A 9,905-nucleotide genomic window follows, 5' to 3' on the forward strand; every position below is an offset into this window, starting at 1 on the left:
AAAAAAAAAAAACTTGTGCTTTTTTGGGGTATTAATTTGAAAGATTTTTTTTAAAAAAATAAAGTAAGACACTACAAAGTGAAAGTTAAAACAACGCTCAATATTTTTTCAAAAAGAGCTCAATGATGAAGAGCAAAAATGAGGAAAAAAATATTAAAAAGGCATGATAAGGTGGGTTAAAATTTAGTGAAAATGTGATAAATGAAAGAGAAGATAATACTTGATAAGCTGAAGTGGTAGTTCCAAATAAAAACCCATCTGGAAATTCTGATTTCTTCACATTTTTCTGTTCCTCATATGAATTTACAAATACAAATAGTAGTAAACACAGAAAAAAAGAAGTTCGGTTTGTTTGAATAGATTATCGTTCTTCGTCGTTACATAATGTCACATATTCATAATGAACCTACATGAAATTGTAGGGTATGGGTAGAGCTACTATGAAAACGTTGAGTAAATGATAAAATATAATTATTAAATAATAAATAAAGACAAAATGAAAAGAAAATACCAAGATAACGAAACAATCACAACAATCATTTTGTCATTACCTAACGATCAATTTAAACAATACAATACAACTAAATTTAGATAACAATCAAAACAAATATTATTTTTAAACTAACAATACAATACAACGGTAACAACCCTCCAAAACAATGTGCTATTAAATTATGATCTAAAAAGTTGATAAGTTACTAAATAAATTAATTTAAAAAGGTCATCAGGGAATAGGTATTAATGAATATAAAATCAGGGGTACGAGAGTGAGACCTCAATAAAATAATTTCATTTAATAATATGACAAATCACATAAACAGTTAGTCCAGTAAATGACATTAAATTACAGTACTTTTTGGTAGAATATTTTTATTTTGATTGTTGAACTGAGTGTTTTATATCTTTAGCAATTTGTGTTAATTAAACTTAAAAACATTATTCAACTCAAAATATTTGTAGTGGGCTCTAAATAACGATAATGTATCAGTGGAGATACAATGATATATATACACACGACATGACATACACAAATATAATTGTTACGTATTTTTATAGGTCAATTATATGTTTTACTAAATTTTATATATATATGGGAAAAAAATATTGTTATTTCTTTTCCTTTTTAAAAAATATTTCCGCTAAATCGAGTAATTTTGCCCCTAATTTTATATCATTTCTAGATAAATTCCCATAAAAATATGGAAATCTGGTTGATCAAGTGCCAATGATGGGCCGCTTTAGGTAAAATTGGGCCTGACAAAGTGTGGGCCTTGAGAGATCCCTTTAAAGTACCTTAAGTTTGTCTTTTCGAGTAAAAGTAGGCTAGAGTCCAACTCGGAGGCCACGTAGTATGGTAGATATCGTATCATCATATTGAAATCAAATTCTTTTATACCCTAATTTTGGTACTGATGTATACTCGTATTTATTATGCAATTTTTTGAAAAATGATGATACGATATTTGGTATTCAAATATATCATTGCATATAATTTGTGTATATTATTATAATACCAATAGATTTATAAATTAGTGTTGGTACAAAACTAATTATTTAGTCGTTGGAACTAGCATTATTTATCTTTATTGAAATGTTTTTGTTTGTATAATTAATTAGTGCAATATACGAATTTATTTTTCACATTTGTAAATCCCCGATTTATTATAAATCCATTGAACTAAGTGGATTGTCTGTTGAGTTTATACATGAATTACTTGAATTCATGTATGTATATTTCCAAGGTGATATGATCCATTGTGGATAACTATGTACCTATTTGTTTGGGCATTTAACATGATGACCTTTGTTTGGGAGTGCACCCCCAAATGAACCTTGCAGTGAACGGTCCGAATTAAGTGGGGGCTCCAAAGGCCAAACAATATGGCATGTATTCTTTGAAATAAGTAATTTTAAATCGAAAAATTTATAATATATTAGTTCATTTTGCATTATTTATGTAAATTTAATTCTTATCTTATTAGAGACTTGTCTTGAAATTAATTTTAGTGTGATTAAAGCTCTTAACGCCCATGGGGTGATAAAAAAAATCGGGGCCAAAAGTCTCATGGGACTTATGCCCCAGTAGATGGGATATATATTCGAAAATTGCATTTTAAAATATTTTTATACTTAGTTTTGGGAAATTAATACATAAATAATTACTTATTCAATATCTTCACTCAGCAAAATAGAGATAAGGTTTGTGTATATCTCACTCTTTTTAAACTTTTGCTTATATAATTATATTTGGATATGTTATTGTACTTATTAACAATCTTTTCTAAATTGATGGTCATATTAAACACTAGCGTATCAAGAAGCTATCCTCAAGATATAACCGCTAACTAACAAGGGTTGCGTATAGAGTGATAATTGTGATATTAGAGACATATCGTATATACATTTGTCTAGCCTAAATTATCAACTACCCTATGCTACTATAAGGACTTAAGGAGTATTTGATACTACAATTTTTCACAAATTCTCAGTTTTCTATATAGTTTAAATTTAAATTACACCAATAATGTTATTGTTAACTTAAATCTTTAAAGAACTAAAAGTGGAAAATCTTTAGTGGCTCGAAACGCAGCAGCCACCTATTATACTTTTTTTCAGAAAAAAAATAAAAAAAATATATATAGATATCTTTTTCAGTTTAAGATGTATCAAAAGAACCATTTCAATCATTTCCTAGCTCAATAATTATTTTTATTGGTTTCCATTCAATATTTGTATTTTTATTGGGATTTGATTAAATTTGTTTGTACATTACATATTCAAATTTTGTGGGATAGGATGTTTTTCCATTAACAAAGACTCGATTCCAAAACCTTTGTTAGAATTATCCGGGTCTAATTATTTAATTGGAAATAAACTTAAATAATTTTTTGATAGGTTGTTAAGATCGTGACATGTGTCCCTCCATTAATCCAAAGGGTATACACGCTCCAAAAATTAGAAGATAGGGGCATCAACGCTCTTAAAGTATAACGAGGAATATTTAGATATCATTTACGAAAGTTCAAGAGTATATTTGTCCTTTTTCCTTTTTTTTTTTAATTAGTTAGTACTAGCTAGCTTAGTATAACAGGAACATAAACAAATTAAAAACACTACCGCCTCTTCATCAAACGTTTCGATCAGATCAGCAGCAGGAAAATCCAAAACAGTTGGTAATAATATTGAGACATTGATAGATACCCTCACATATTTTCATACCAAGGGCCATGTCCTCAGCCTGGGCGGCCGCAGCAACGAGGAATAACAGGAGATGATAGTTGAGCTTTGTCGGATCTCATCCATACCTCAAGTCGAGAAGATTTCGAAAATCTATTGTATAGTAAACATTGTCATCGGTTCCTCCCTTCTGGATAAATCGACAATCGATGTTGCCCTGGCAATCAATGTTCCCTCAGTACACCAACTTGCAAACAGAGCAAGTGGTATTGTTGGGAGGAGGGTTCATGTTGATGACGGACGGAGGAGGGGGAGGGTCCGTAACAGAAAGGAGGACGATGAAGAAAGGGTCACTCGTGAGCGGAGGGTTGACGTTGACAACGGAATCTATAGTAGGGTTCGTAGAAGAATCAATCGAGACGGAGGAAGGGTCACTCGTGACTGTAGCAGAAACCTGAGGAAGGGTTGACGTTGACGATGGAGTCTGTAGCAGGGTTCGTAGAAGAAACAATCTAGACGGAGGAAGGGCCACTTGTGACAATAGCAGAAATGACTGAGAAAGGGTTACTCGGGACCTGAGTGGGAGTAGACATATTTCATTTTCAGGGAAAGAAAAGGAAAGGGGAGGGTCTCCGTTAAGAATTGGGAATGGGTATTTTTATAGGGTAGTGGTACATTTTTATTTTGTATTTATTGAAAAGACGGGATAAAAAAAGCAAACTCCTCCTTTATATTCTTGCATATAATGAACCTTTTAATTAAAAACCTTCAAGCCATTTTTATTTATTTAATTAAAATTAATACTCTAGCTTGTCTGCATGCATTGAAGAATTTATTTAATGACCCAAAATCTTTCTATATTATACTCGGAAACAAGATAGTTAATAATACCGCGAATCACATCTACTGCTAAATTAGGGAACACGTACAAAATGTAATAGGAATTTTATTTGTGGATGAATTAATTGATTATTGAAATTCACTAAGTACTAAGGGAGGAACCATAGCTTATATATCAAAGTTTTGGCTCAAATGATATATTTTGTTTTGGCCACAAATTCCTAAACTTGTTGGGTTTTTCCCCTCAGGTACCTTAACTATGCTATTTTCCTATTGAATCGTTGAACCACCCATAATTTGTTCCTTTTAAACACCGTTGGCTGATGTGGAACCAAACTTCAACAAATATTTTTTGGCTGATGTGCGCGTGAGATCAACCTTCCCCACGTGGAAATTCCAACAAATCATACTTCAACCCAATTACACGTCAGCGCCACATATTCAATCCTCAAACCTAAAAACTAAAGCCCCTTCATTTCCCCCCAAAACAATTCTAACCCGATGCTAGACGAGAAAACCCGAACAATTGTTCTTCTTTTAGTGACATTTACAACTAAAATTCTTAGATTTTGAAGTGATTTCGAGTGTTTTGTTAAAGGAATCATCGAAGATTGTAGATGATTTTGGAGTTCAATCACGATTTTCGAGTTGACGGGTGTGAGGTAAGTTCATTCCCTAATTTCTATGTTATTTTTATTGTTGTAACGTGATATATACTGCATTTTAGTATTAATGTGATGGTGTGTTGTTAATATCTGAAAAAAGTTAGGGTTTTTTTGTTTCTTATTGTTCATAACATGTCAGAAATTTTTGGGGCTTTCGCCTTGTTTCAGGGCATCTTATGGACACCATTATTATAACTCATTTTCATCATGGTGGTAAGTTTATTCAGGACAAAAATGGAATTACTTTTAAAGGGGAAAACGAGGTGGAATATGTTAATATCGACAAAGACCACTTCTCAATAATTGAATTACTTTTTTACACCAAACAATTGGGGTAGATTATTGTTGGTGGGTTCTGTGTTAAAGACCCCACAAAAAATGACTTTATTGAGGTGGAAACTGATTTCACTTTACTAAATCTTATCAAAGACCTAAAGGATGGTGACTTTTTAGACCTTTATGTAAAGCATGTGGTGGATGATGTAGAAGTGATCACCACAACTGGTTTGCTTTGTGGGCCTGTAGTTGAAAAAAATAACAATGTGGTTGGTGAAGAAGACTTACAAGATATAAATGTGACTACAAGTGAAGGGTTGAATCATGAGGCTGAATCTGAAAATGTTAATGTGGAAGTTGAGCCAGGGGATATGTCAGATCTAGAAGAGGGATGAGCCGGTTCAAATCAAGAAAGCAGTGTTGACTCTCAAGAGGATGTTATTCCTGATGAGGATGACTCTGAGGTTGATGAAGAATTGGGGCTCTTAGAAATGAAAGGACAAACAAAGTGAAAAAGAAAAAACCTATTCAAACTGAGGAAATAAAGCTTGGAACAACTGGTATTGATAAAGAATTTGAAGACATAGGAAGGAATAAGGCCGCTAGATACACTGGAAGACTAGGCGGTGATGAGCAATATATAGATAGATCAAAATTGGATAGTGATGACAGTAGGGATAAATTGGATCCAGATTTTGTGAGGGGTGTTGATTTACCAGCAAGAAGAAAAAGTAAAAAGGTAAGATTTGATCCTGATTGTGTTCTAGCTATTTTTGAGCTTGGTATCGTATTTGAAGTGCTGAAAAGTTGTTGCGGACTATTCTTGTTAATATAAAATTAGGCTAAAGTTGAAGCCTAATGACAAAAAAAGGGTTAGAGTTAAGTGTGAGGACACGAAATGTAAATGGTTGTTGTTTGCTAGTATAAATAAGGATTCTGGTGATTTTATTGTAAAAAATTATTATCCCGTGCATGTATGTCCTCAATCAACCAAGAACAAGTTGTGTACATCTAAGTTTGTTGCAGAAAAGTTCAATAATGAAATTACCTGTCAACCATATATAAGATTGCGGGAAATTTAGTAATTGGCGAGAAAAAAATTTGGGTTATATGTTGGAAGAACTATTTGTCATAAGGCAAAACATAAGGTTATCAAGGACTTCTTAGGTGATTGAAAGACAGAATTTTCAAGATTGTGTGATTATGCAGGCATGATTAAACATACTAATCCTGGTACTTCATGTTGGGTGATGACAGATAGAGAGTCTCAGCCAGGAAAAACTTTGTTTGTTTACTTCTATATTTGCTTTGATACATTGAAGAGAGGCTGGTTGAAAGGATGCAGAAAAATTATTGATTTTGATGGATGCTTTCTAAAGGTTTTTACAAGGGTGAATTGTTGGTTGCTGTTGGTAGAAATGGAAATCAACAGATGTTTCCAATTGCATGGGCTGTTGTTGACACAAAGACAACACAGTTGGAGTTTTTTCCTCAATTACTTGATAGAAGATCTGAACTTAGGCACAGGACATAGACTGACTATTATGTCAGATATGCAGAAGGTTAGATAGTTTTTATATTGTAGCTTGATCTCTTATTTTTTAATTTCTTGTGTTGTTAATACTTTTAAATTTTTCTGCTATAACTGTTTACATAGGGTTTTGTACTAGCTTTATGTGAGTTGCTACCGGATAGTGAGCAGAGAAGGTGTGCTAGACATATCTGGTCCAATTGGCATCAAATATGGAGTGGTAAAGAAAGAAGGAACCAGTTTTGGAGAGATGTGCTAAGTCAAGTTTTGAAGTGAAATTTGAAGAAGAGATGGATAAACTCAACAAAATTAGGTAATAAAATTTGTGAGGACTTGTTGCATTATGAATAAACTACTTGGTGCAAAACATATTTTAAGGAGCATTCTAAGTGTGACATTGTTGAAAACAATATGTGTGAAACTTTTAATTCTTGGATACTAACTGCTAGACATAAGGTTATTATAACTATGTTAGAGGAGATTAGACACAAGATAATGGATAGAAATATTGCAATGAGACAATTTGCTGAAACTTGGATCTCAGATATCTCTCCTATGGCTAGACTAGTACTTGAAGAGAAAAAAGATCTTGTTAGACTTTGTGAAGTTAGATTCAATGGTGAGATTGGGTTTGAAATCTTAGATGGTCAGTACAGGCATATTGTTGATATAAGGAAGAAGACATGTACATGTAGAACATGACAATTGAGGGGCATACCATGTCAACATGTTGTGCTTGCATATAAGCACAAAGACATAGAACCTGAACTTGAAGTAGTGCATTGGTATAGGAAAGAGACTTTCTTGAAGGCTTATAATCACTTTCTACAGTCAATACCAAACATGAAAATGTGGCCTCACACTAGTGGTGTAGTGATTGAACCTTCTGAACCAAAAGTCATGCCTGGTAGGCCACCAAAGTGCAGAAGAAAGGCAAAGAATGAGACTAGGAAAAAGTATGGAAAGTTGTCCAAAAGAGGAGTAAAAATGAGTTGCTCATTGTGTCATCAAATATGCCACAACAAAAAAACTTGTCCAACCATGGTAAGTTATTATTCTCTTTTAATTCATCTACAATTAGCTTCAATTATTTAAAGTAATCAATTATTATTACTGAATTAATAGGCTGGGATGGAACAACCTGGAGGCTACCAAAGTAGACAACCAAGCTCAAGCTAGCCACCAGTGTTTAGCCAACCATCAAGCTTAAGCCATCCACCACTTTTTTAGCAGACTATCAAGCTCAAGTCAGCCACCAGTATTCAGTCAGCAAGGTAGTTTTATGTGTTTTGATTCTTCAGCTGTTAGAAGAGAGAAATAACCTGCTAAAAGCAGAGGCACTGGGAGAGGCACTGACAGAGGCATTAGTAGAGGCACTGAAGGTGTATTAAGTCAGCAACCTGATCAACCAAGGGCTATGTGAGATTCAATATCAATATGAAGACAAAAGAGGACCAAGACATTAGGATTTGGCATCTATACAAATGCAAGTGGCAATCAAACCTTTAATGTATGTGTGTACATAATTTTGTTCATTTCTTACTTTACTATATAAAGTCTCATTTTAAGACATTTCTATGTAGCCTGGTACTTCAGGAGAAAGAGTTATTACTCCAGGAGTTTATAAGGATGCAACTCCAACAAATATTAATATTGGTTATAAGCCTCGAGGACTCAAGTGGAATGATGGAGATGCTGTCACAGTTTCACAATTGCAACGTATCAGTCAATCAAGAAAAAACAAACGTGGAACATCTAGTGCACCAAAGAATGCCTAATTTCAACAGAAAAGTCACTTTTTGGATGTGTAATTAGCAGCAAAAACATGTATTGACTGCTATGAAATGTCTTTTGGTGTCTTTTAAGTACATTAACTTATTTGTGGTACTGCTTTTAATTAGTTGTCATGGATTGGTATGTTTGATTGGAGCTCACTAGAGCAAATTAATGGTATGAATGATAAGTTTTTACTGTGTTGATTTATGTTGTTCCAGAACTCATTAGTCCAATTGATAGTGAAAATGTTTGAGAATAATTGTGTTTTACTTCAAGTCATTTGAAAACATTAGAAACAAATGAGACTAACACACAGCTTGTCTTCATTCGTTCAATCAAAATCATTACAATAAGAACACAATTAAAGGCATTTACAATAGAAAAGCCGATCAAAATTGCCCTCATAGAGAACACTACAATCTACCATACATACTTTTATGAAGAAATCTAGTAGAAGACAAATTAACCAACTAAGATCATTAGCCAATATCACCCCTACGACAATGCATATCATCCATACTTTTCTTGATCGATTCCTCTCCAATTTAAATGTTTTGACTCTTTTCAACAAACGCCATATCACCCTCCTAGCTTGAGCCGGCATTTTGTAACACCCCGTATCCGAAAATAGAGATTTCAGATTTCTGGTGTTACAGGTGGCACTCACGGACACCATCCATGGACCGTAGATGGACTCACGGTCCGTGGTTCGTGACAGAATACTTCCCCAAAACTTAGTCAGAAAATTTGGCTAAGTGTTGACCCACGGCCGGACTTACGGTCCGTAAGTCAAGTCACGGATCGTAGTTCGTGTCCGTGGATCGATGCCCCAAAAGCCCAGCTTCAGTCCCGAACTATGGTTGACCAGCACGGACCGTCATTCGATCCATGGTCCGTAGGTCTGACCGTAGATCGAAGGTCAACAGCCAGTTAGCTGAAAATTCTGATGGGTCAACTTCAGATGGTCATAACTCTTAGCACAAAATGAATTATGTGTCCAATGACCTATGGTTAGATAGATAATTGAATTATCTTTTCAACGCCACCGAGTTTGCTGAATTCCGACCTTCGAGTAAAAAAGTTATGCCTATTTTAGTGAAGGCCTGTCGAACAGGCTTGACTTATGGACGCTATCTACGGACCGTAGATTGACCTACGGCCCGTAGGTCCAATCCGTAGATCACTCCGACAGCAGTTAATCCAGGGGTCTTTTGGTCTTTTCCTATTTCGTTTAACCCCTAAGATACGTCGTTTAGACCCTAAATCATAAGGTTTTAATTAGTTTAAGCTTAGAAACATAACTAGAACTTACCTAAGTCAAATCATTAATCAAACTTAGAAGAATTAGAACACTAAAAGGAGAAAAGAAGTCAAGAACCCTTTCAGTTCCAGCCCCGAAATCGAAAGATTTCTCCGTGGAATTCATCACCAGGTATGTGGGATTTCACTAGTGGGTTCCTTTCGCCCATTAGGTCCCTAGAATTCAGTCAGATTCTTGATTCCATGATTATGAACAGACCTAGGGTTTCTAGAATTTGAACATATCATCATGAGTTAGTTATTTAAATGTTCCAAATCAGATTATCATGTTATTGCTCAGTTTATTGCATGAATTTCAGAACCCTAGCTATGTATTTCTT

General features: G+C 34.2%; 2 protein-coding genes and 1 pseudogene across 2 annotated transcripts in view; 2 read left to right on the top strand and 1 right to left on the bottom strand.

The window, feature by feature from the left end:
• LOC125875615 (ABC transporter G family member 9-like) overlaps positions 1–9,905 on the bottom strand; it is a 188,696-nt gene that overhangs the window by 32,559 nt on the left and 146,232 nt on the right. The window lies entirely within an intron of this gene.
• Positions 1–9,905, top strand: part of LOC125875616 (beta-glucosidase 18-like) — a 52,564-nt gene that overhangs the window by 24,921 nt on the left and 17,738 nt on the right. The gene's annotated exons all lie outside the window — the stretch shown is intronic.
• Positions 7,339–8,267, top strand: LOC125875525 (uncharacterized; annotated as a pseudogene).

The sequence above is a fragment of the Solanum stenotomum genome, chromosome 9 (assembly GCF_019186545.1).
Source record: "Solanum stenotomum isolate F172 chromosome 9, ASM1918654v1, whole genome shotgun sequence".
Taxonomy (NCBI): domain Eukaryota; kingdom Viridiplantae; phylum Streptophyta; class Magnoliopsida; order Solanales; family Solanaceae; genus Solanum; species Solanum stenotomum.